Source organism: Oncorhynchus masou, chromosome 24 (genome assembly GCF_036934945.1).
Source record: "Oncorhynchus masou masou isolate Uvic2021 chromosome 24, UVic_Omas_1.1, whole genome shotgun sequence".
Lineage (NCBI taxonomy): Eukaryota > Metazoa > Chordata > Actinopteri > Salmoniformes > Salmonidae > Oncorhynchus > Oncorhynchus masou.
In genome coordinates this window covers 122,501-148,936 of record NC_088235.1, presented here as the reverse complement: position 1 = coordinate 148,936, position 26,436 = coordinate 122,501, and the positions used below count along the sequence as shown (strand labels likewise).

Genomic DNA, 26,436 nt, shown 5'->3' with positions numbered 1-26,436 from the left:
ATCAGGTCATAGTCTCAGTAGGAGTGGTGATCTAGGATCAGGTCATAGTCTCAGTAGGAGTGGTGATCTAGGATCAGGTCATACAGAGTCTCAGTAGGAGTGGTGATCTAGGATCAGGTCATAGTCTCAGTAGGAGTGGTGATCTAGGATCAGGTCATAGTCTCAGTAGGAGTGGTGATCTAGGATCAGGTCATACAGAGTCTCAGTAGGAGTGGTGATCTAGGATCAGGTCATACAGAGTCTCAGTAGGAGTGGTGATCTAGGATCAGGTCATACAGAGTCTTAGTAGGAGTGGTGATCTAGGATCAGGTCATACAGAGTCTCAGTAGGAGTTGTGATCTAGGATCAGGGTCATAGTCTCAGTAGGAGTGGTGATCTAGGATCAGGTCATACAGAGTCTCAGTAGGAGTGGTGATCTAGGATCAGGGTCATAGTCTCAGTAGGAGTGGTGATCTAGGATCAGTTGTGACTCTTATATTAAAGTACGTGGATAGGGGTGACCATGATCCTAGATCATGCCATGCCAGGAGGATTTAGTAACAGGTGCACATTGATTGGTTGGTATGTCTCACCCAGACTGATAAGGCAAGCTCTGAACTCTTCACAGGGCAGTCTGCCAGACCTGTCCTGCAGGCAGCCACACAGCCACACATACACACACAGGATCCATGGTGTCAGTAACAGTGAGCACGTTAGTTGAATGTCATTAGGATGGATTGTTGTTTTGATCTGTGACATCCAATAATATTACAAACATTCGACAAAATACTAAAGTGAGTTCCAAATCACAAGCGGTCAAGGCCTTGAGTTAGATAAGTCACCTTCCTGGACTTAGAAACATTATAACTGTCATTACCACACAGGAGAAGGACAGAGACACGGAGGGACACAGAGGGGTACACAACCCTGTCGAAGTGGGTTAGGGTCAGGGACACTGGAAAGACACGGAGGGGGGACACAGAGGGACACAGAGGGGTACACAACCCTGTCGAAGTGGGTTGGGGTCAGGGACACAGAGGGGTACACAACCCTGTCGAAGTGGGTTTCGGGTCAAGGACCCTGGAAAGACACAGAGGGACACAGAGGAGGGACACGGAGGGACACAGTACCCTGTCGAAGTGGGTTAGGGTCAGGGACACTGGAAAGACACGGAGGGACACAGAGGGACACAGTACCCTGTCAAAGTGGGTTAGGGTCAGGGACACAGAGGGGTACACAACCCTGTCGAAGTGGGTTAGGGTCAGGGACACAGAGGGACACAGTACCCTGTCAAAGTGGGTTAGGGTCAGAGACACAGAGGGGGACACAGAGGGACACAGTACCCTGTCAAAGTGGGTTAGGGTCAGGGACACAGAGGTGGGACACAGAGGGACACAGTACCCTGTCAAAGTGAGTGAAAGACACAGAGGGACAGAGAGGGACACAGTACCCTGTCAAAGTGAGTGAAAGACACAGAGGGACACAGTACCCTGTCAAAGTGAGTGAAAGACACAGAGGGACAGAGAGGGACATGGTACCCTGTCAAAGTGAGTGAAAGACACCGAGGGACACAGAGGGACACAGAGGGGCACAGAGGAGGGACACAGTACCCTGTCAAAGTGAGTTAGGGTCAGGGACACTGGAAAAACACAGTACCCTGTCAAAGTGAGTGAAAGACTGGCGGAACTCGTTCATCTGTTGCTGGCTGATGCCTTTAGCGTCGCGCGTCAGAATCTGGGTCTCGATCTCATTGATGGTTCTAGCGATGGTTGTCAACAGCTGCTCCCAACCCACACGGATATGCTGCAGAGAGAGAGAGGGAGTGGGAGAGAGAGAGAGGGAGAGGAGGAAGAAGGCCAAGTCACAGGGTGGGATCTGAACCCCGGTCTACCGGGCACAAGTCACAGGGTGGGATCTGAACCCTGTTCTACCGGGCACAAGTCACAGGGTGGGATCTGAACCCCAGTCTACCGGGCACAAGGCCGAAGGCCAAGTCACAGGGTGGGATCTGAACCCTGTTATACCGGGCATAAGGCCGAAGGCCAAGTCACAGGGTGGGATCTGAACCCTGTACTACCGGGCACAAGGCCGAAGGCCAAGTCACAGGGTGGGATCTGAACCCTGTTCTTCCGGGCACAAGGCTGAAGGCCAAGTGACAGGGTGGGATCTGAACCCCGGTCTACCGGGCACAAGGCCGAAGGCCAAGTCACAGGGTGGGATCTGAACCCCGGTCTACCGGGCACAAGGCCGAAGGCCAAGTCACAGGGTGGGATCTGAACCCCGGTCTACCGGGCACAAGGCCGAAGGCCAAGTCACAGGGTGGGATCTGAACCCTGTTCTTCCGGGCACAAGGCTGAAGGCCAAGTGACAGGGTGGGATCTGAACCCCGGTCTACCGGGCACAAGGCCGAAGGCCAAGTCACAGGGTGGGATCTGAACCCTGTACTACCGGGCACAAGGCCGAAGGCCAAGTCACAGGGTGGGATCTGAACCCTGTTCTTCCGGGCACAAGGCCGAAAGGCCAAGTCACAGGGTGGGATCTGAACCCTGTACTACCGGGCACAAGGCTGAAGGCCAAGTCACAGGGTGGGATCTGATCCCTGTTCTTCCGGGCACAAGGCTGAAGGCCAAGTGACAGGGTGGGATCTGAACCCCGGTCTACCGGGCACAAGGCCGAAGGCCAAGTCACAGGGTGGGATCTGAACCCCGGTCCACCGGGGCGGCAGGGTAGCCTAGTGGTTAGAGCGTTGGACTAGTAACCGTCGTTCTGCCCCTTCTAACCCACTGTTCCTAGGCCGTCATTGAAAATAAGAATTTGTTCTTAACTGACTTGCCTTGTTAAATAAAGGTAAAAAAATAAAAATAAAACCCCGGTCCACCGGGCACAAGGCCGAAGGCCAAGCACAGGGCCTACCACGTGGATAAACATCAGCTTAACCATTAGGCCAAGAGTAGTAAGGTTTCATGATCATAAAACAGATCCCAACATGTTATTTGTGAGAATGATCTCTGAATCGTTCCAGTCCCACAATAAGCTACGTACCTCCATGGTGTAGTTGGTGTGTTTGTTGTCGAACACCAGGGACTCTTGGATGTGTTGATGGTCTCCCTCTAGCTTGTCGATGTTGGACTTGTAGTTGATGATGACCTGTTCAAACTGCTTCAGCTGACTCATCTGGTCCTCCAGAGAACCTCCGATGTCGACGGAACTACGCCCGATCTCCTGGTGGGAGAGAGGAGGAGAAGACCGTCGCTGTCACTATCGGACGCGTGGCACCCTATTCCCTACATAGTGCACTACTTTTGTCTAGGGTCCGTAGGCCTCTGGTCAAAAGTAGTGACACTATATACGGGGATAGGGAGCCATTTTGGAACGTAGAATTTGTGTTCGTGTTCAGAACATCCGCTGAGCTGCAGGCCAGTGTTTAGCATCTGTTAAAGACAGGACGGTTGCTTAGTTGGATGGTTGGTGGGTCAGTATGCAGCTTGGGTCCGAGGTGCCAGGGTTCGGTTGGGGATCAATTCCATTACCAGTACGTGCATTCAGGAAGTCAACTAAAATTCCAAATTCCAATATTTACTTCCTGAATGGACGGAATTGAAATGGAATTGATCCTCCCAACCCTAGAAGGTACAGATCCCTACAGGTGTACAGCACAGGAGGCAGGTGAGGGGAGGACAGCTCATAATAACGTCTGTAATGGACTGAACGGAGTAGAAACCAGGTGTTCGATTCCCTTCATGTAGTTCTAGCCACTTTAAAACTTCTTAAGGGGGCAGTATTTTGGCGTCTGAATGAAAAGACCAAAGTAAACTGCCTGCTACTCAGGCCCAGAAGCTAGGATATGCATATGATTGGTTGATTTGGATAGAAAACACTCTAAAGTTTCTAAAACTGTTAAAATAATGCCTGTGAGTATAACAGAACTGATTCTACAATGAGCCCGTCCTCTCCGATTAAGGTGGCGCCTGTTGTACATGACATGGCGTCAGGTGACCGAGGTCAGGACAGGTCTGTCTCACCTCCATCCTGGTCTGGATCCACGGTCCGATGATGTTGGCCTGGGCAGCAAACTGCCGTCTGAGACGTTCGTTGGCGTGCTGTCTGGCTAGTTCCTCCTGGAGAGTACTGTTTCTCTGGGGAACCAGCTTCTTCACCTGATCAACGGGACAGAAAGGGTACAGTCCCTGGTTAACACAATGGGACGGTTTCTTCATTTGACTGCTTTTTTTAGTCTAGGACTTCATCTGTGTCTGGGAATCTGTCTATAGTTAACACAGGGTTGTTCAATCCCACTGGTCCCTGGGGCTTTTTTGTTAAAGCCAAGCACAAAACCCCCTGATTTAACTCATCAGTGAATCACCAAGCCGTTGATAAGTGAATCAGGTGTGTTAGCACTGGGCTGTAATGAAAGCATGCTGCATACCATGAGGTTCTCCCGGATCGAGATTGAAGAGCTTTAACACAAACATTCACAGTACAACACACACACAAACAACAGACATTGTCTGCATCCCAAATGACTCTAGTTAAAAATTTGTGCGCTATAATATATTATATTATAAGGAATCGGGTCCCATTTGGGACGCAGACAGTGTCCCTAGAGACGCTAGTAGCTACCTTGTCCCATTTGAGTCCTATCTCCGCCGGTGTGACGTCACTGTAGGGGTTGGTGAGGTTGGGGGAGATGCCGTAGCTCTGGGCTATCTTCTGCACCTCCGTGTAGATGTTCAGGATGGCCTGTCTCTCACAGTCAGCCTCCGGAAGGGTGGCCTTGAACTGGTCATGGGCTGAGATCAGGCTCTGCAGAGCGAGGTGGAGAGCAGACCGAGTTACAGAGGAACCGGCGTTGTGGTCCGCCGTTCTGACATGACATGGTGTCAAACAAATACAGCCCAGACAGTCGGGAATCAACACAGCATCATGTTATTATCTGATAGGAGACAATGGAAGTGACTGGAACACAGCATCATGTTACTATCTGATAGGAGACAATGTAAGGAACACAGCATCATGTTACTATCTGATAGGAGACAATGGAAGGACTGGAACACAGCATCATGTTACTATCTGATAGGAGACAATGGTAGGGACTGGAACACAGCATCATGTTACTATCTGATAGGAGACAATGGAAGGAACACAGCATCATGTTACTATCTGATAGGAGACAATGGAAGGGACACAGCATCATGTTACTATCTGATAGGAGACAATGGAAGGAACACAGCATCATGTTACTATCTGATAGGAGACAATGGAAGGGACACAGCATCATGTTACTATCTGATAGGAGACAATGGAAGGAACACAGCATCGTGTTACTATCTGATAGGAGACAATGGAAGGGACACAGCATCATGTTACTATCTGATAGGAGACAATGGAAGGGACTGGAACACAGCATCATGTTACTATCTGATAGGAGACAATGGAAGGGACTGGAACACAGCATCATGTTACTATCTGATAGGAGACAATGGAAGGGACTGGAACACAGCATCATGTTACTATCTGATAGGAGACAATGGAAGGAACACAGCATCGTGTTACTATCTGATAGGAGACAATGGAAGGGACACAGCATCATGTTACTATCTGATAGGAGACAATGGAAGGAACACAGCATCGTGTTACTATCTGATAGGAGACAATGGAAGGAACACAGCATCATGTTACTATCTGATAGGAGACAATGGAAGGGACTGGAACACAGCATCATGTTACTATCTGATAGGAGACAATGGAAGGAACACAGCATCATGTTACTATCTGATAGGAGACAATGGAAGGGACACAGCATCATGTTACTATCTGATAGGAGACAATGGAAGGAACACAGCATCATGTTACTATCTGATAGGAGACAATGGAAGGGACTGGAACACAGCATCATGTTACTATCTGATAGGAGACAATGGAAGGGACTGGAACACAGCATCATGTTACTATCTGATAGGAGACAATGGAAGGAACACAGCATGATGTTACTATCTGATAGGAGACAATGGAAGGAACACAGCATCATGTTACTATCTGATAGGAGACAATGGAAGGGACTGGAACACAGAATCATGTTACTATCTGATAGGAGACAACGGAAGGAACACAGCATCATGTTACTATCTGATAGGAGACAATAGAAGGAACACAGCATCATGTTACTATCTGATAGGAGACAATGGAAGGGACTGGAACACAGCATCATGTTACTATCTGATAGGAGACAATGGAAGGGACTGGAACACAGCATCATGTTACTATCTGATAGGAGACAATGGAAGGAACACAGCATCATGTTACTATCTGATAGGAGACAATGGAAGGGACTGGAACACAGCATCATGTTACTATCTGATAGGAGACAATGGAAGGAACACAGCATCATGTTACAATCTGATAGGAGACAATGGAAGGGACACAGCATCATGTTACTATCTGATAGGAGACAATGGAAGGAACTGGAACACAGCATCATGTTACTATCTGATAGGAGACAATGGAAGGAACTGGAACACAGCATCATGTTACTATCAGATAGGAGACAATGGAAGGAACACAGCATCATGTTACTATCAGATAGGAGACAATGGAAGGAACACAGCATCATGTTACTATCTGATAGGAGACAATGGAAGGAACACAGCATCATGTTACTATCAGATAGGAGACAATGGAAGGGACACAGCATCATGTTACTATCTGATAGGAGACAATGGAAGGGACTGGAACAGAGCATCATGTTACTATCTGATAGGAGACAATGGAAGGGACACAGCATCATGTTACTATCTGATAGGAGACAATGGAAGGGACTGGAACAGAGCATCATGTTACTATCTGATAGGAGACAATGGAAGGGACTGGAACACAGCATCATGTTACTATCTGATAGGAGACAATGGAAGGGACACAGCATCATGTTACTATCTGATAGGAGACAATGGAAGGGACACAGCATCATGTTACTATCTGATAGGAGACAATGGAAGGAACACAGCATCATGTTACAATCTGATAGGAGACAATGGAAGGGACTGGAACACAGCATCATGTTACTATCTGATAGGAGACAATGGAAGGGACACAGCATCATGTTACTATCTGATAGGAGACAATGGAAGGAACACAGCATCATGTAACACAGTGTGAACTATAAACATGTCTTTACCTGGATGTCATCCACAGTGTGAACTGTCTTTACCTGGATGTCATCCACAGTGTAAACTATAAACATGTCTTTACCTGGATGTCATCCACAGTGTGAACTGTCTTTACCTGGATGTCATTGTCATCGACAGTGTAAACTATAAACATGTCTTTACCTGGATGTCATCCACAGTGTAAACTATAAACATGTCTTTACCTGGATGTCATCCACAGTGTGAACTGTCTTTACCTGGATGTCATCCACAGTGTGAACTATAAACATGTCTTTACCTGGATGTCATCCACAGTGTGAACTATAAACATGTCTTTACCTGGATGTCATCCACAGTGTGAACTATGAACATGTCTTTACCTGGATGTCATCCACAGTGTGAACTATAAACATGTCTTTACCTGGATGTCATCCACAGTGTGAACTATGAACATGTCTTTACCTGGATGTCATCCACAGTGTGAACTATAAACATGTCTTTACCTGGATGTCATCCACAGTGTGAACTATAAACATGTCTTTACCTGGATGTCATCCACAGTGTGAACTGTCTTTACCTGGATGTCATCCACAGTGTGAACTATAAACATGTTTTTACCTGGATGTCATCCACAGTGTGAACTATAAACATGTCTTTACCTGGATGTCATCCACAGTGTGAACTATAAACATGTCTTTACCTGGATATCATCCACAGTGTGAACTGTCTTTACCTGGATGTCATCCACAGTGTGAACTATAAACATGTTTTTACCTGGATGTCATCCACAGTGTGAACTATAAACATGTTTTTACCTGGATGTCATCCACAGTGTGAACTATAAACATGTCTTTACCTGGATGTCATCCACAGTATGAACTGTCTTTACCTGGATGTCATCCACAGTGTGAACTATAAACATGTCTTTACCTGGATGTCATCCACAGTGTGAACTGTCTTTACCTGGATGTCATCCACAGTGTGAACTATAAACATGTCTTTACCTGGATGTCATCCACAGTGTGAACTATAAACATGTTTTTACCTGGATGTCATCCACAGTGTGAACTATAAACATGTCTTTACCTGGATGTCATCCACAGAGTGAACTATAAACATGTCTTTACCTGGATGTCATCCACAGTATGAACTGTCTTTACCTGGATGTCATCCACAGTGTGAACATGTCTTTACCTGGATGTCATCCACAGTGTGAACTGTCTTTACCTGGATTTCATCCACAGTGTGAACTATAAACATGTCTTTACCTGGATGTCATCCACAGTGTGAACTATAAACATGTCTTTACCTGGATGTCATCCACAGTGTGAACTGTCTTTACCTGGATTTCATCCACAGTGTGAACTATGAACATGTCTTGCAGGTCTTCCATGGCTCCTTCCATCCAGTTGTTAAAGGGAGCTGACCTCTTAGAGAACTCCAGGAACAGCTGGTCGATGGTCTCCAGCAGCTTCTCCGTCCTCTGAGAGAAACAAAGTTAGGGGAAAATGGGACTAATGACAAATGATCAGTTAAAATGATGACTATCGTGACCAATTGGTTTGAAACCTGGTCATTCAGAACTGTGAGTAATGGCAATTTCTGTGTAGTGATTTGTGTGTTGATCATCTGAGTGTTTATGTAGGTCTGCAGATTACAACCAGATTCGAACCAGATTGCCCCCACCAGAGGACCACTAGCCCCCACCAGAGGACCACTAGCCCCCACCAGAGGACCTCTGTCTCCCTCCACTAGCCCCCACCAGAGGACCACTAGCCCCATCAGAGGACCACTAGCCCCCACCAGAGGACCACTAGCCCCCACCAGAGGACCACTAGGCCCCACCAGAGGACCACTGTCTCCTCCACTAGCCCCCACCAGAGGACCACTAGCCCCTACCAGAGGACCACTAGCCCCCACCAGAGGACCACTAGCCCCCACCAGAGGACCACTAGCCCCCACCAGAGGACCACTGTCTCCCTCCACTAGCCCCCACCAGAGGACCACTAGCCCCTACCAGAGGACCACTAGCCCCCACCAGAGGACCACTAGCCCCCACCAGAGGACAACTAGCCCCCTCCAGAGGACCTCTGTCTCCCTCCACTAGCCCCCACCAGAGGACCACTAGCGCCCACCAGAGGACCTCTGTCTCCCTCCACTAGCCCCTACCAGAGGACCACTAGCCCCCACCAGAGGACCACTAGCCCCCACCAGAGGACAACTAGCCCCCTCCAGAGGACCTCTGTCTCCCTCCCCCACTAGCCCCCACCAGAGGACCACTAGCCCCCACCAGAGGACCACTGTCTCCCTCCACTAGCCCCCACCAGAGGACCACTAGCCCCCACCAGAGGACCACTAGCCCCTACCAGAGGACCACTAGCCCCTACCAGAGGACCACTAGCCCCCACCAGAGGACCACTAGCCCCCACCAGAGGACCACTAGCCCCCACCAGAGGACCACTGTCTCCCTCCACTAGCCCCTACCAGAAGACCACTAGCCCCTACCAGAGGACCACTAGCCCCCACCAGAGGACCTCTGTCTCCCCCACTAGCCCCCACCAGAGGACCACTAGCCCCTACAAAGAGGACCACTAGCCCCCACCAGAGGACCACTAGCCCCTACCAGAGGACCACTAGCCCCTACCAGAGGACCTCTGTCTCCCTCCACTAGCCCCCACCAGAGGACCACTAGCCCCCACCAGAGGACCACTAGCCCCTACCAGAGGACCTCTGTCTCCCTCCACTAGCCCCCACAAGAGGACCACTAGCCCCCACCAGAGGACCACTAGCCCCTACCAGAGGACCACTAGCCCCCTCCAGAGGACCTCTGTCTCCCTCCACTAGCCCCCACCAGAGGACCACTAGCCCCTTCCAGAGGACCTCTGTCTCCCTCCACTAGCCCCCACCAGAGGACCACTAGCCCCCTCCAGAGGACCTCTGTCTCCCTCCACTAGCCCCCACCAGAGGACCACTAGCCCCCTCCAGAGGACCTCTGTCTCCCTCCACTAGCCCCCACCAGAGGACCACTAGCGCCCACCAGAGGACCACTAGCCCCTACAAGAGGACCACTAGCCCCCTCCACTAGCCCCTACCAGAGGACCTCTGTCTCCCTCCACTAGCCCCCACCAGAGGACCACTAGCCCCCACCAGAGGACCACTAGCCCCTACAAGAGGACCACTAGCCCCCACCAGAGGACCACTAGCCCCTACCAGAGGACCACTAGCCCCTACCAGAGGACCTCTGTCTCCCTCCACTAGCCCCCACCAGAGGACCACTAGCCCCCACCAGAGGACCACTAGCCCCTACCAGAGGACCACTAGCCCCCTCCAGAGGACCTCTGTCTCCCTCCACTAGCCCCCACAAGAGGACCACTAGCCCCCACCAGAGGACCACTAGCCCCTACCAGAGGACCACTAGCCCCCACCAGAGGCCCACTAGCCCCCACCAGAGGACCACTAGCCCCCTCCAGAGGACCTCTGTCTCCCTCCACAAGCCCCCACCAGAGGACCACTAGCCCCCACCAGAGGACCACTAGCCCCCACCAGTGGACCACTAGCCCCACCAGAGGACCACTGTCTCCCTCCACTAGCCCCCACCAGAGGACCACTAGCCCCCACCAGAGGACCACTAGCCCCCACCAGAGGACCACTAGCCCCCTCCAGAGGACCTCTGTCTCCCTCCACTAGCCCCCACCAGAGGACCACTAGCCCCTACCAGAGGACCACTAGCCCCCACCAGAGGCCCACTAGCCCCCACCAGAGGACCACTAGCCCCCACCAGAGGACCACAGTCTCCTCCACTAGCCCCCACCAGAGGACCACTAGCCCCAACCAGAGGACCACTGTCTCCCTCCACTAGCCCCCACCAGAGGCCCACTAGCCCCCACCAGAGGACCACTAGCCCCCACCAGAGGCCCACTAGCCCCCACCAGAGGACCACTAGCCCCCACCAGAGGACCACTAGCCCCTACCAGAGGACCACTAGCCCCCTCCAGAGGACCACTGTCTCCTTCCACTAGTAGAACCCAGCCCTATTCTGTACCTCCCCCACTAGAAGAACCCAGCCCGATTCTGTACCTCCCCCCACTAGTAGAACCCAGCCCTACTCTGTACCTCCCCCACTAGTAGAACCCAGCCCTATTCTGTACCTCCCCCACTAGAAGAACCCAGCCCTATTCTGTACCTCCCCACTAGAAGAACCCAGCCCTATTCTGTACCTCCCCCACTAGAAGAACCCAGCCCTATTCTGTACCTCCCCCACTAGCCCCCACTAGCAGAACCCAGCCCTATTCTGTACCTCCCCCCACTAGAAGAACCCAGTCCTATTCTGTACCTCCCCCCACTAGAAGAACCCAGCCCTATTCTGTACCTCCCTCCACTAGAAGAACCCAACCCTGTTCTGTACCTCCCTCCACTAGAAGAACCCAGCCCTATTCTGTACCTCCCCCACTAGCCCCCACTAGCAGAACCCAGCCCTATTCTGTACCTCCCCCACTAGAAGAACCCAGCCCTATTCTGTACCTCCCCCCACTAGAAGAACCCAGCCCTATTCTGTACCTCCCCACTAGAAGAACCCAGCCCTATTCTGTACCTCCCCCACTAGAAGAACCCAGCCCTATTCTGTACCTCCCCCCACTAGAAGAACCCAGCCCTATTCTGTACCTCCCCCCACTAGCAGAACCCAGCCCTATTCTGTACCTCCCCCACTAGAAGAACCCAGCCCTATTCTGTACCTCCCCCACTAGAAGAACCCAGCCCTATTCTGTACCTCCCCCCACTAGAAGAACCCAGCCCTATTCTGTACCTCCCCCCACTAGCCCCCACTAGCAGAACCCAGCCCTATTCTGTACCTCCCCCCACTAGAAGAACCCAGTCCTATTCTGTACCTCCCCCCACTAGAAGAACCCAGCCCTATTCTGTACCTCCCCCACTAGAAGAACCCAGCCCTATTCTGTACCTCCCCCCACTAGAAGAACCCAGCCCTATTCTGTACCTCCCTCCACTAGAAGAACCCAGCCCTATTCTGTACCTCCCTCCACTAGAAGAACCCAGCCCTATTCTGTACCTCCCCCACCAGAAGAACCCAGCCCTATTCTGTACCTCCCCCCACTAGTAGAACCCAGCCCTATTCTGTACCTCCCCCCACCAGAAGAACCCAGTCCTATTCTGTACCTCCCTCCACTAGCCCCCACCAGAAGAACCCAGTCCTATTCTGTACCTCCCCCCACTAGCCCCCACTAGAAGAACCCAGCCCTATTCTGTACCTCCCCCCACTAGCCCCCACCAGAAGAACCCAGTCCTATTCTGTACCTCCCCCCACTAGAAGAACCCAGCCCTATTCTGTACCTCCCCCCACTAGAAGAACCCAGCCCTATTCTGTACCTCCCCCACTAGAAGAACCAAGCCCTATTCTGTACCTCCCTCCACTAGAAGAACCCAGCCCTATTCTGTACCTCCCTCCACTAGAAGAACCCAGCCCTATTCTGTACCTCCCTCCACTAGAAGAACCCAGCCCTATTCTGTACCTCCCCCCACTAGCCCCCACTAGAAGAACCCAGCCCTATTCTGTACCTCCCCCCACTTGCCCCCACCAGAAGAACCCAGCCCTATTCTGTACCTCCCCCCACTAGCCCCCACCAGAAGAACCCAGCCCTATTCTGTACCTCCCTCCACTAGAAGAACCCAGCCCTATTCTGTACCTCCCCCCACTAGCCCCCACTAGAAGAACCCAGCCCTATTCTGTACCTCCCCCACTTGCCCCCACCAGAAGAACCCAGTCCTATTCTGTACCTCCCCCCACTAGCCCCCACCAGAAGAACCCAGCCCTATTCTGTACCTCCCCCACCAGAAGAACCCCGCCCTATTCTGTACCTCCCCCCACCAGAAGAACCCAGCCCTATTCTGTACCTCCCCCCACTAGCCCCCACCAGAAGAACCCATTCCTATTCTGTACCTCCAGGTTATCCCTCCTCTTCTGGGTGAGGGTTCCCAGCTGGTCCCATTGGTCGCAGATGCCCTGGCAGCGCTCGTTGATAGAGGAGGCAGCATGGTAGTCCAGCTCACTGTGGACAGAGAGAGGGAGGAGAGAGGGAGAGAGAGAGAGAGAGAGAGATAGAGAGAGAGGAGCAAGGGGAGAGAGAGAGAGAGAGAGAGAGAGAGCGAGGAGAGAGAGAGAAAGAGAGAGAGAGAGAGAGAGAGAGAGAGAGAGAGAGAGAGAGAGAGAGAGAGAGGAGCAAGGGGAGAGAGAGAGAGAGAGAGAGAGAGAGAGAGAGAGAGAGAGAGACAGAGAGAGACAGAGAGAGAGAGAGAGAGCGAGGGGAGAGAGAGAGAGACAGAGAGGAGCGAGGGGAGAGAGAGAGAGAGAGAGAGAGAGAGGAGCGAGGGGAGAGAGAGAGAGAGGAGCGAGGGGAGAGAGAGAGAGAGAGAGAGAGAGAGAGAGAGAGAGAGGAGCGAGGGGAGAGAGAGAGAGAGGAGCGAGTGGAGAGAGAGAGAGCTCTGGTCAAAAGTCGTGCATTATATAAGGAATAGGGTGCCATTTGGAGCCACAGTTTTTGGCGAAAAAAATAATTGAAAATTACAGCAAGTTCAGTTTACTTGAGTAGCCTGAGCAGTCCCCTGACCTCCACCCAATAGAGCGAGTGTATATAACTAATAGTGACCTCAGCCATAGTGAGTCCTCCACTACACTAGGTAATAGTGACCTCAGAAATATATTGTCATAAAGGTGAACGCTTAAATAAACACTACAATTCCATTCTTATATTTCCTGACTCTCCTCTCTCCTCTCTCCAGAAGTATCCCAGAGAAACCTGTTCCTAACTCTCCCCTCTCCAGAAGTATCGCAGAGAAACCTGTTCCTAACTCTCCTCTCTCCAGAAGTATCCCAGAGAAACCTGTTCCTAACTCTCTTCTCTCCAGAAGTATCCCAGAGAAACCTGTTCCTAACTCTCCTCTCTCCAGAAGTATCCCAGAGAAACCTGTTCCCAACTCTCCTCTCTCCAGAAGTATCCCAGAGAAACCTGTTCCCAACTCTCCTCTCTCCAGAAGTATCCCAGAGAAACCTGTTCCCAGAGAAACCTGTACCTGACTCTCCTCTCTCCAGAAGTATCGCAGAGAAACCTGTTCCTAACTCTCCTCTCTCCAGAAGTATCCCAGAGAAACCTGTTCCTAACTCTCCTCTCTCCAGAAGTATCCCAGAGAAACCTGTTCCTAACTCTCCCCTCTCCAGAAGTATCGTAGAGAAACCTGTTCCCAACTCTCCTCTCTCCAGAAGTATCCCAGAGAAACCTGTTCCTAACTCTCCTCTCTCCAGAAGTATCACAGAGAAACCTGTTCCCAACTCTCCTCTCTCCAGAAGTATCCCAGAGAAACCTGTTCCTAACTCTCCTCTCTCCAGAAGTATCACAGAGAAACCTGTTCCCAACTCTCCTCTCTCCAGAAGTATCCCAGAGAAACCTGTTCCTAACTCTCCCTCTCCAGAAGTATCGTAGAGAAACCTGTTCCTAACTCTCCTCTCTCCAGAAGTATCCCAGAGAAACCTGTTCCTAACTCTCCCCTCTCCAGAAGTATCGTAGAGAAACCTGTTCCCAACTCTCCTCTCTCCAGAAGTATCCCAGAGAAATCTGTTCCTAGCTCTCCTCTCTCCAGAAGTATCGTAGAGAAACCTGTTCCTAACTCTCCCCTCTCCAGAAGTATCGCAGAGAAACCTGTTCCCAGAGAAACCTGTACCTAACCTTCCTCTCTCCAGAAGTATCCCAGAGAAACCTGTTCCTAACTCTCCCCTCTCCAGAAGTATCGTAGAGAAACCTGTTCCTAACTCTCCTCTCTCCAGAAGTATCCCAGAGAAACCTGTTCCCAACTCTCCTCTCTCCAGAAGTATCCCAGAGAAACCTGTTCCTAACTCTCCTCTCTCCAGAAGTATCCCAGAGAAACCTGTTCCTAACTCTCCTCTCTCCAGAAGTATCCCAGAGAAACCTGTTCCTAGAGAAACCTGTTCCTAACTCTCCTCTCTCCAGAAGTATCCCAGAGAAACCTGTTCCTAACTCTCCTCTCTCCAGAAGTATCCCAGAGAAACCTGTTCCTAACTCTCCTCTCTCCAGAAGTATCCCAGAGAAACCTGTTCCTAGAGAAACCTGTTCCTAACTCTCCTCTCTCAGAAGTATCCCAGAGAAACCTGTTCCTAGAGAAACCTGTTCCTAACTCTCCTCTCTCCAGAAGTATCCTAGAGAAACCTGTTCCTAACTCTCCCCTCTACAGAAGTATCCCAGAGAAACCTAGTTCACTGTTCAATAATGAATGCAACGGAAAACTTTCTTAAACATTTTGCAACAGAACAGAGAGGTGAAAATGTACTTTTGTCATTGGACAGCTCAAAGTAGTTTATTTCCGTTTGGTGCCTAATAAAGATGACCCAGGAACATTGCAGGGGGCTGACAGAGAACCTCAAGGTGACCCGTGTCATTGTGTTCCCGGCCCAGACCCACCCAGCCAGTAACTGGATATCGGTGCTGGGGAATAGTGCAAACAGACCTCACCAGGGGGACAACTGAGAGAGAGAGAGAGAGAGAGAGAGAGTGTGTGTGTGTGTGTGTGTGTGTTAGAATGCGTGCGTGCGTGTGTGTGTCAGTTCACTGCCATGTATCTGAGTCCTGGGTCATAGCCGTTTATCTTATCTGGTGTCTAACAGCCAATGGGATCACAGCATGTCAGAAGGTGATAGGTCATCCATTCGTTAGTACTGCAGAAGAACTAACAGTGTTATCTCAGTCAATATTAACCTTCTGCTGGGGAACCTCCTCTAGGACAGGCTTGCAACAGAGCCTGTGGAAAATCCCATTCACCTTTGTACAAATTTACCAACAGTATAACAGAAAAGTAGGACTTCAGTTGTCACTACTGATAACCGACAATGTGTATTTTAAAGGGAACACTTCACATTTTATTTAGATGATTTTTAGTCAAAAGTGATGCCTTGTGTAATGATCTGTTGGAGGAGCCAGGATGAATAGCAAAGAGTATCAGAGGAAAGAACGCAGCCGACACGTGGTGACAGGAAACTGCTCTGGTCTGATGACAGCACAGTCCTTCAACTGTGACACGTGAAGAACACAGGTCGGTCCGCGTTCTAGAACATGGGCTGTCCAATAAGTGGTGACAGGAGACTGCTCTGGTCTGATGACAGCACAGTCCTTCAACTGTGACACGTGAAGAACACAGGTCGGTCCGCGTTCTAGAACATGGGCTGTCCAATAAGTGGTGACAGGAGACTGCTCTGGTCTGATGACAGCACAGGCCTTCAACTGTGACACGTGAAGAACACAGGTCGGTCCGCGTTCTAGAACACGGGCTGTCCAATAAGTGGTGACAGGAGACTGCTCTGGTCTGATGACAGCACAGTCCTTCAACTGTGACACGTGAAGAACACAGGTCGGCCCGCGTTCTAGAACACGGGCTGTCCAATAATAGCAAGGTGAATATATACAGTGCTCAAAAAAATAGGGAACACTAAAATAACACATCCTAGATCTGAATGAATGAAATATTCTTATTGAATATGTGCTGTCAACAAAATCACACAAAAATGATCAATGGAAATCAAATGTATCAACCCATGGAGGTCTGGATATGGAGTCACACTCAAAATTAAAGTGGAAAACCACACTACAGGCTGATCCAACTTTGATGTAATGTCCTTAAAACAAGTCAAAATGAGGCTCAGTAGTGTGTGTGGCCTCCACGTGCCTGTATGACCTCCCTACAACACCTGGGCATGCTCCTGATGAGGTGGCGGATGGTCTCCTGAGGGATCTCCTCCCAGACCTGGACTAAAGCATCCGCCAACTCCTGGACAGTCTGTGGTGCAATGTGGCGTTGGTGGATGGAGCGAGACATGATGTCCCAGAAGTGCTCAATTGGATTCAGGTCTGGGGAACGGGCGGACCAGTCCATGGCATCAATGCCTTCCTCTTGCAGGAACTGCTGACACTCCAGCCACATGAGGTCTAGCATTGTCTTGCATTAGGAGGAACCCAGGGCCAACCGCACCAGCATATGGTCTCACAAGGGGTCTGAGGATCTCATCTCGGTACCTAATGGCAGTCAGGCTACCTCTGGCGAGCACATGGAGGGCTGTGCGGCCCCCCAAAGAACTATGACTGACCCACCGCCAAACCGGTCATGCTGGAGGATGTTACAGGCAGCAGAACGTTCTCCACGGCGTCTCCAGACTCTGTCACGTCTGTCACGTGCTCAGTGTGAACCTGCTTTCATCTGTGAAGAGCACAGGGCACCAGTGGCGAATTTGCCAATCTTGGTGTTCTCTGGCAAATGCCAAACGTCCTGCACGGTGTTGGGCTGTAAGCACAACCCCCACCTGTGGACGTTGTGCCCTCATACCACCCTCATGGAGTCTGTTTCTGACCGTTTGAGCAGACACATGCACATTTGTGGCCTGCTGGAGGTCATTTTGCAGGGCTCTGGCAGTGTTCCTCCTGCTCCTCCTTGCGCAAAGGCAGAGGTAGCGGTCCTGCTGCTGGGTTGTTGCCCTCCTACGGCCTCCTCCACGTCTCCTGATGTACTGGACTGTCTCCTGGTAGCGCCTCCATGCTCTGGACACTACGCTGACAGACACAGCAAACCTTCTTGCAACATTTCACATTGATGTGCCATCCTGGATTAGCTGCACTAGCTGAGCCACTTGTGTGGGTTGTAGACTCACTTGTGTGGGTTGCTACCACTAGAGTGAAAGCACCGCCAGCATTTAAAAGTGACCAAAACATCAGCCAGGAAGCATAGGAACTGAGAAGTGGTCTCTGGTCACCACCTGCAGAACCACTCCTTTATTGGGGGAGTCTTGCTAATTGCCTATAATTTCCACCTGTTGTCTATTCCATTTGCACAACAACATGTGAAATTTATTGTCAATCAGTGTTGCTTCCTAAGTGGACAGTCTGATTTCACAGAAGTGTGATTGACTGTGAGTTACATTGTGTTGTTTTAGTGTTCCCTTTATTTTTTTTAGCAGTGTATATATATATATACAGGCTGGCAGGCAGGGGACTGGAGAGAGAGAGGTGAATATATACAGGAGACTGGAGAGAGAGAGGTGAATATATACAGGAGACTGGAGAGAGAGAGAGAGAGGTGAATATATACTGGAGACTGGAGAGAGAGAGGTGAATATATACAGGAGACTGGAGAGAGAGAGAGGCGAATATATACAGGAGACTGGAGAGAGAGAGAGAGAGAGAGGTGAATATATACAGGAGACTGGAGAGAGAGAGAGAGGTGAATATATACTGGAGACTGGAGAGAGAGAGGTGAATATATACTGGAGACTGGAGAGAGAGAGGTGAATATATACTGGAGACTGGAGAGAGAGAGTGAATATATACTGGAGACTGGAGAGAGAGAGGTGAATATATACTGGAGACTGGAGAGAGAGAGGTGAATATATACAGGAGACTGGAGAGAGAGAGAGGTGAATATATACAGGAGACTGGAGAGAGAGAGGTGAATATATACAGGAGACTGGAGAGAGAGAGGTGAATATATACAGGAGACTGGAGAGAGAGAGGTGAATATATACAGGAGACTGGAGAGAGAGAGGTGAATATATACAGGAGACTGGAGAGAGAGAGAGAGGTGAATATATACAGGAGACTGGAGAGAGAGAGGTGAATATATACTGGAGACTGGAGAGAGAGGTGAATATATACTGGAGACTGGAGAGAGAGAGGTGAATATATACTGGAGAGAGAGAGTGAATATATACAGGAGACTGGAGAGAGAGAGTGAATATATACTGGAGACTGGAGAGAGAGAGGAGACTGAATATATACAGGAGACTGGAGAGAGAGAGGTGAATATATACAGGAGACTGGAGAGAGAGAGGAGACTGGAGAGAGAGAGGTGAATATATACTGGAGACTGGAGAGAGAGAGGTGAATATATACTGGAGAGAGAGAGAGGTGAATATATACAGGAGACTGGAGAGAGAGAGGTGAATATATACAGGAGACTGGAGAGAGAGAGGTGAATATATACAGGAGACTGGAGAGAGAGAGGTGAATATATACTGGAGACTGGAGAGAGAGAGGTGAATATATACAGGAGACTGGAGAGAGAGAGTGAATATATACAGACTGGAGAGAGAGAGGTGAATATATACAGGAGACTGGAGAGAGAGAGGTGAATATATACAGGAGACTGGAGAGAGAATATATACAGGAGACTGGAGAGAGAGAGGTGAATATATACTGGAGACTGGAGAGAGAGAGGTGAATATATACAGGAGACTGGAGAGAGAGAGAATATATACAGGAGACTGGAGAGAGAGAGATGAATATATACAGGAGACTGGAGAGAGAGAGTGAATATATACTGGAGACTGGAGAGAGAGAGGTGAATATATACAGGAGACTGGAGAGAGAGAGGTGAATATATACAGGAGACTGGAGAGAGAGGAGAGGAGAAATATATACTGGAGACTGGAGAGAGAGAGGTGAATATATACAGGAGACTGGAGAGAGAGAGGTGAATATATACAGGAGACTGGAGGAGACTGGAGAGGAGAGAGAGGTGAATATATACTGGAGACTGGATAATATATACAGGAGACTGGAGAGAGAGAGGTGAATATATACAGGAGACTGGAGAGAGAGAGGTGAATATATACAGGAGACTGGAGAGAGAGAGGTGAATATATACAGGAGACTGGAGAGAGAGAGGTGAATATATACAGGAGACTGGAGAGAGAGAGAGGTGAATATATACTGGAGACTGGAGAGAGAGGTGAATATATACAGGAGACTGGAGAGAGAGAGTGAATATATACTGGAGACTGGAGAGAGAGAGGTGAATATATACAGGAGACTGGAGAGAGAGAATATATACTGGAGACTGAATATATACAGGAGACTGGAGAGAGAGGTGAATATATACAGGAGACTGGAGAGAGAGAGAGGTGAATATATACAGGAGACTGGAGAGAGAGAGAGGTGAATATATACAGGAGACTGGAGAGAGAGAGGTGAATATATACTGGAGACTGGAGAGAGAGTGAAGGTGAATATATACAGGAGACTGGAGAGAGAGAGGTGAATATATACAGGAGACTGGAGAGAGAGAGGTGGGAGACTGGAGAGAGAGAGGTGAATATATACAGGAGACTGGAGAGAGAGAGGTGAATATATACAGGAGACTGGAGACTGGAGAGAGGTGAATATATACTGGAGACTGGAGAGAGAGAATATATACAGGACTGGAGAGAGAGAGGTGAATATATACAGGAGACTGGAGAGAGAGAGGTGAATATATACAGGAGACTGGAGAGAGAGAGAGTGAATATATACTGGAGACTGGAGAGAGAGAGGTGAATATATACTGGAGACTGGAGAGAGAGAGTGAATATATACAGGAGACTGGAGAGAGAGAGGTGAATATATACAGGAGACTGGAGAGAGAGAGGTGAATATATACTGGAGACTGGAGAGAGAGAGGTGAATATATACAGGAGACTGGAGAGAGAGAGAGAGGTGAATATATACAGGAGACTGGAGAGAGAGAGGTGAATATATACAGGAGACTGGAGAGAGAGAGGTGAATATATACAGGAGACTGGAGAGAGAGAGTGAATATATACAGGAGACTGGAGAGAGAGAGGTGAATATATACAGGAGACTGGAGAGAGAGGTGAATATATACAGGAGACTGGAGAGAGAGAGGAGACTGGAGAGAGAGTGAATATATACAGGAGACTGGAGAGAGAGAGGTGAATATATACAGGAGACTGGAGAGAGAGGTGAATATATACAGGAGACTGGAGAGAGAGAGGTGAATATATACAGGAGACTGGAGAGAAGGTGAATATATACAGGAGACTGGAGAGAGAGGTGAATATATACTGGAGACTGGAGAGAGAGAGGTGAATATATACAGGAGACTGGAGAGAGAGAGGAGGAGACTGGAGAGAGAGAGGTGAATATATACAGGAGACTGGAGGAGACTGGAGAGAGAGAGTGAATATATGAATATATACAGGAGACTGGAGAGAGAGAGGTGAATATATACAGGAGACTGGAGAGAGAGAGGTGAATATATACAGGAGACTGGAGAGAGAGAGGTGAATATATACTGGAGACTGGAGAGAGAGAGGTGAATATATACAGGAGACTGGAGAGAGAGAATATATACAGGAGACTGGAGAGAGAGAGGTGAATATATACAGGAGACTGGAGAGAGAGAGGTGAATATATACAGGAGACTGGAGAGAGAGAGGTGAATATATACAGGAGACTGGAGAGAGAGAGGTGAATATATACTGGAGACTGGAGACTGGAGAGAGAGAGGTGAATATATACAGGAGACTGGAGAGAGAGAGAGTGAATATATACTGGAGACTGAATGAATATATACAGGAGACTGGAATATATACTGGAGACTGGAGAGAGAGAGGTGAATATATACAGGAGACTGGAGAGAGAGAGGTGAATATATACAGGAGACTGGAGAGGAGAGAGGTGAATATATACAGGAGACTGGAGAGAGAGAGGTGAATATATACAGGAGACTGGAGAGAGAGAGAATATATACAGGTGAATATATACAGGAGACTGGAGAGAGAGAGGTGAATATATACAGGAGACTGGAGAGAGAGAGAGAGAGGTGAATATATACAGGAGACTGGAGAGAGAGAGGAGAATATATACTGGAGACTGGAGAGAGAGAGGTGAATATATACTGGAGACTGGAGAGAGAGAGAGGTGAATATATACAGGAGACTGGAGAGAGAGAGAGGTGAATATATACAGGAGACTGGAGAGAGAGAGGTGAATATATACTGGAGACTGGAGAGAGAGAGAGGTGAATATATACTGGAGACTGGAGAGAGAGAGGTGAATATATACAGGAGACTGGAATGAATATACAGGAGACTGGAGAGAGAGAGGTGAATATATAGACTGGAGACTGGAGACTGGAGAGAGAGGTGAATATATACAGGAGACTGGAGAGAGAGAGGTGAATATATACAGGAGACTGGAGAGAGAGAGGAGACTGGAGAGAGAGGTGAATATATACAGGTGAATATATACAGGAGACTGGAGAGAGAGAGAGGTGAATATATACTGGAGACTGGAGAGAGAGAGGTGAATATATACAGGAGACTGGAGAGAGAGAGGTGAATATATACTGGAGACTGGAGAGAGAGAGAGAGAGGTGAATATATACAGGAGACTGGAGAGAGAGAGAGGTGAATATATACTGGAGACTGGAGAGAGAGAGAGAGAGGTGAATATATACTGGAGACTGGAGAGAGAGAGGTGAATATATACAGGAGACTGGAGAGAGAGAGGTGAATATATACAGGAGACTGGAGAGAGAGAGAGTGAATATATACTGGAGACTGGAGAGAGAGAGAGAGGTGAATATATACAGGAGACTGGAGAGAGAGAGGTGAATATATACTGGAGACTGGAGAGAGAGAGGTGAATTGAATATATACAGGAGACTGGAGAGAGAGAGAGGTGAATATATACTGGAGACTGGAGAGAGAGGTGAATATATACAGGAGACTGGAGAGAGAGAGGTGAATATATACAGGAGACTGGAGAGAGAGAGGTGAATATATACAGGAGACTGGAGAGAGAGAGGTGAATATATACAGGAGACTGGAGAGAGAGAGGTGAATATATACAGGAGACTGGAGAGAGAGAGAGGTGAATATATACAGGAGACTGGAGAGAGAGAGGTGAATATATACAGGAGACTGGAGAGAGGAGACTGGAGAGAGAGAGGTGAATATATACTGGAGACTGGAGAGAGAGAGGTGAATATATACAGGAGACTGGAGAGAGAGAGAGGTGAATATATACTGGAGACTGGAGAGAGAGAGGTGAATATATACTGGAGACTGGAGAGAGAGAGGTGAATATATACAGGAGACTGGAGAGAGAGAGAGAGAGGTGAATATATACAGGAGACTGGAGAGAGAGAGGTGAATATATACAGGAGACTGGAGAGAGAGAGGTGAATATATACTGGAGACTGGAGAGAGAGAGGTGAATATATACAGGAGACTGGAGAGAGAGAGGTGAATATATACAGGAGACTGGAGAGAGAGGTGAATATATACTGGAGACTGGAGAGAGAGAGAGAGAGAGGTGAATATATACTGGAGACTGGAGAGAGAGAGGTGAATATATACTGGAGACTGGAGAGAGAGAGAGACTGGAGAGAGAGGTGAATATATACTGGAGACTGGAGAGAGAGAGGTGAATATATACAGGAGACTGGAGAGAGAGAGGTGAATATATAGACTGGAGACTGGAGAGAGAGAGAGGTGAATATATACTGGAGACTGGAGAGAGAGGTGAATATATACAGGAGACTGGAGAGAGGTGAATATATAGACTGGAGACTGGAGACTGAGAGAGGGTGAATATATACAGGAGACTGGAGAGAGAGAGAATATATACTGAGAGGAGAGTGAATATATACAGGAGACTGGAGAGAGAGAGGTGAATATATACAGGAGACTGGAGAGAGAGAATATATACAGGAGACTGAATATATACTGGAGACTGGAGAGAGAGAGAGACTGTGAATATATACTGGAGACTGAGAGAGAGAGGTGAATATATACTGGAGACTGGAGAGAGAGAGGTGAATATATACTGGAGACTGGAGAGAGAGAGGTGAATATATACTGGAGACTGGAGAGAGAGAGGTGAATATATACAGGAGACTGGAGAGAGAGAGAGAGAGAGAGGTGAATATATACAGGAGACTGGAGAGAGAGGTGAATATATACTGGAGACTGGAGAGAGAGAGAGAGAGGTGAATATATACAGGAGACTGGAGAGAGAGAGAGAGAGAGGTGAATATATACAGGAGACTGGAGAGAGAGAGAGAGGTGAATATATACAGGAGACTGGAGACTGGAGAGAGAGAGGTGAATATATACTGGAGACTGGAGAGAGAGAGAGAGAGAGGTGAATATATACTGGAGACTGGAGAGAGAGAGGTGAATATATACAGGAGACTGGAGAGAGAGAGGTGAATATATACTGGAGACTGGAGAGAGAGAGGTGAATATATACAGGAGACTGGAGAGAGAGAGAGAGAGGTGAATATATACAGGAGACTGGAGAGAGAGAGGTGAATATATACTGGAGACTGGAGAGAGAGAGAGGAGACTGGAGAGAGAGGTGAATATATACTGGAGACTGGAGAGAGAGAGGTGAATATATACAGGAGACTGGAGAGAGAGAGGTGAATATATACAGGAGACTGGAGAGAGAGAGGTGAATATATACTGGAGACTGGAGAGAGAGAGGTGAATATATACAGGAGACTGGAGAGAGAGAGAGAGAGGTGAATATATACAGGAGACTGGAGAGAGAGAGGTGAATATATACTGGAGACTGGAGAGAGAGAGGTGAATATATACTGGAGACTGGAGAGAGAGAGAGGTGAATATATACTGGAGACTGGAGAGAGAGAGGTGAATATATACAGGAGACTGGAGAGGAGAGAGGTGAATATATACTGGAGACTGGAGAGAGAGGTGAATATATACAGGAGACTGGAGAGAGAGAGGTGAATATATACAGGAGACTGGAGAGAGAGAGTGAATATATACAGGAGACTGGAGAGAGAGAGGTGAATATATACAGGAGACTGGAGAGAGAGAGGTGAATATATACAGGAGACTGGAGAGAGAGAGAGGTGAATATATACAGGAGACTGGAGAGAGAGAGAGGTGAATATATACAGGAGACTGGAGAGAGAGAGAGAGAGAGAGAGGTGAATATATACAGGAGACTGGAGAGAGGTGAATATATACAGGAGACTGGAGAGAGAGAGGTGAATATATACAGGAGACTGGAGAGAGAGAGGTGAATATATACAGGAGACTGGAGAGAGAATATATACTGAGAGGAGAGTGAATATATACAGGAGACTGGAGAGAGAGAGGAGACTGGAGGTGAATATATACTGGAGACTGGAGAGAGAGAGGTGAATATATACTGGAGACTGGATGATATATACTGGAGACTGGAGAGAGAGAATATATACAGGTGAATATATACTGGAGACTGGAGAGAGAGAGGTGGATAATATATACTGGAGACTGGAGAGAGAGAGGTGAATATATACAGGAGACTGGAGAGAGAGAATATATACAGAGACTGGAGAGAGAATATATACTGGAGACTGGAGAGAGAGGTGAATATATACTGGAGACTGAGAGAGAGAGAGGTGAATATATACAGGAGACTGGAGAGAGAGAGAGGGTGAATCATACCATCATTTAGTTCTACCTGCCAACTACACACACACACACACACACACACACACACACACACACACACACACACACACACACACACACACACACACACACTCATGCAGGCAGGACAATCAGCGCAGTTGCAGAGGGAAACTGGCAGGTGCTGTTCAGGGTCATCCAAACCCACATTTAGAACACTGGGCTGTCCTCAACTCAGGGCCACATAGACCTGTTGGCTGGGTGGTGCTGCTTCTAACTTTACACCAGTTTACATCAGGGACAAATAGACCTGTTGGCTGGGTGGTGCTGCTTCTAACTTTACACCAGTTTACATCAGGGACAAATAGACCTGTGGGCTGGGTGGTGATGCTTCTAACTTTACACCAGTTTACATTAGGGACAAATAGACCTGTGGGCTGGGTGGTGCTGCTTCTAACTTTACACCAGTTTACATCAGGGACAAATAGACCTGTGGGCTGGGTGGTGCTGCTTCTAACTTTACACCAGTTTACATCAGGGACAAATAGACCTGTGGGCTGGTTGGTGCTACTTCTAACTTTACACCAGTTTACATCAGGGACAAATAGACCTGTGGGCTGGTTGGTGCTGCTTATAACTTTACACCACTTTACATCAGGGACAAATAGACCTGTTGGCTGGGTGGTGCTGCTTCTAACTTTACACCAGTTTACATCAGGGACAAATAGACCTGTGGGCTGGGTGGTGCTGCTTCTAACTTTACACCAGTTTACATCAGGGACAAATAGACCTGTGGGCTGGGTGGTGCTGCTTCTAACTTTACACCAGTTTACATCAGGGACAAATAGACCTGTTGGCTGGGTGGTGCTGCTTCTAACTTTACACCAGTTTACATCAGGGACAAATAGACCTGTGGGCTGGGTGGTGCTGCTTCTAACTTTACACCAGTTTACATCAGGGACAAATAGACCTGTGGGCTGGGTGGTGCAGCTTCTAACTTTACACCAGTTTACATCAGGGACAAATAGACCTGTGGGCTGGGTG

The 26,436-nt window shown here is 48.7% G+C and overlaps 1 pseudogene; it reads right to left on the bottom strand.

Annotated features, from left to right (window-relative positions):
* The window catches only part of LOC135513344 (alpha-actinin-2-like), a 107,325-nt pseudogene that overhangs the window by 20,682 nt on the left and 60,207 nt on the right, over nucleotides 1–26,436 (bottom strand).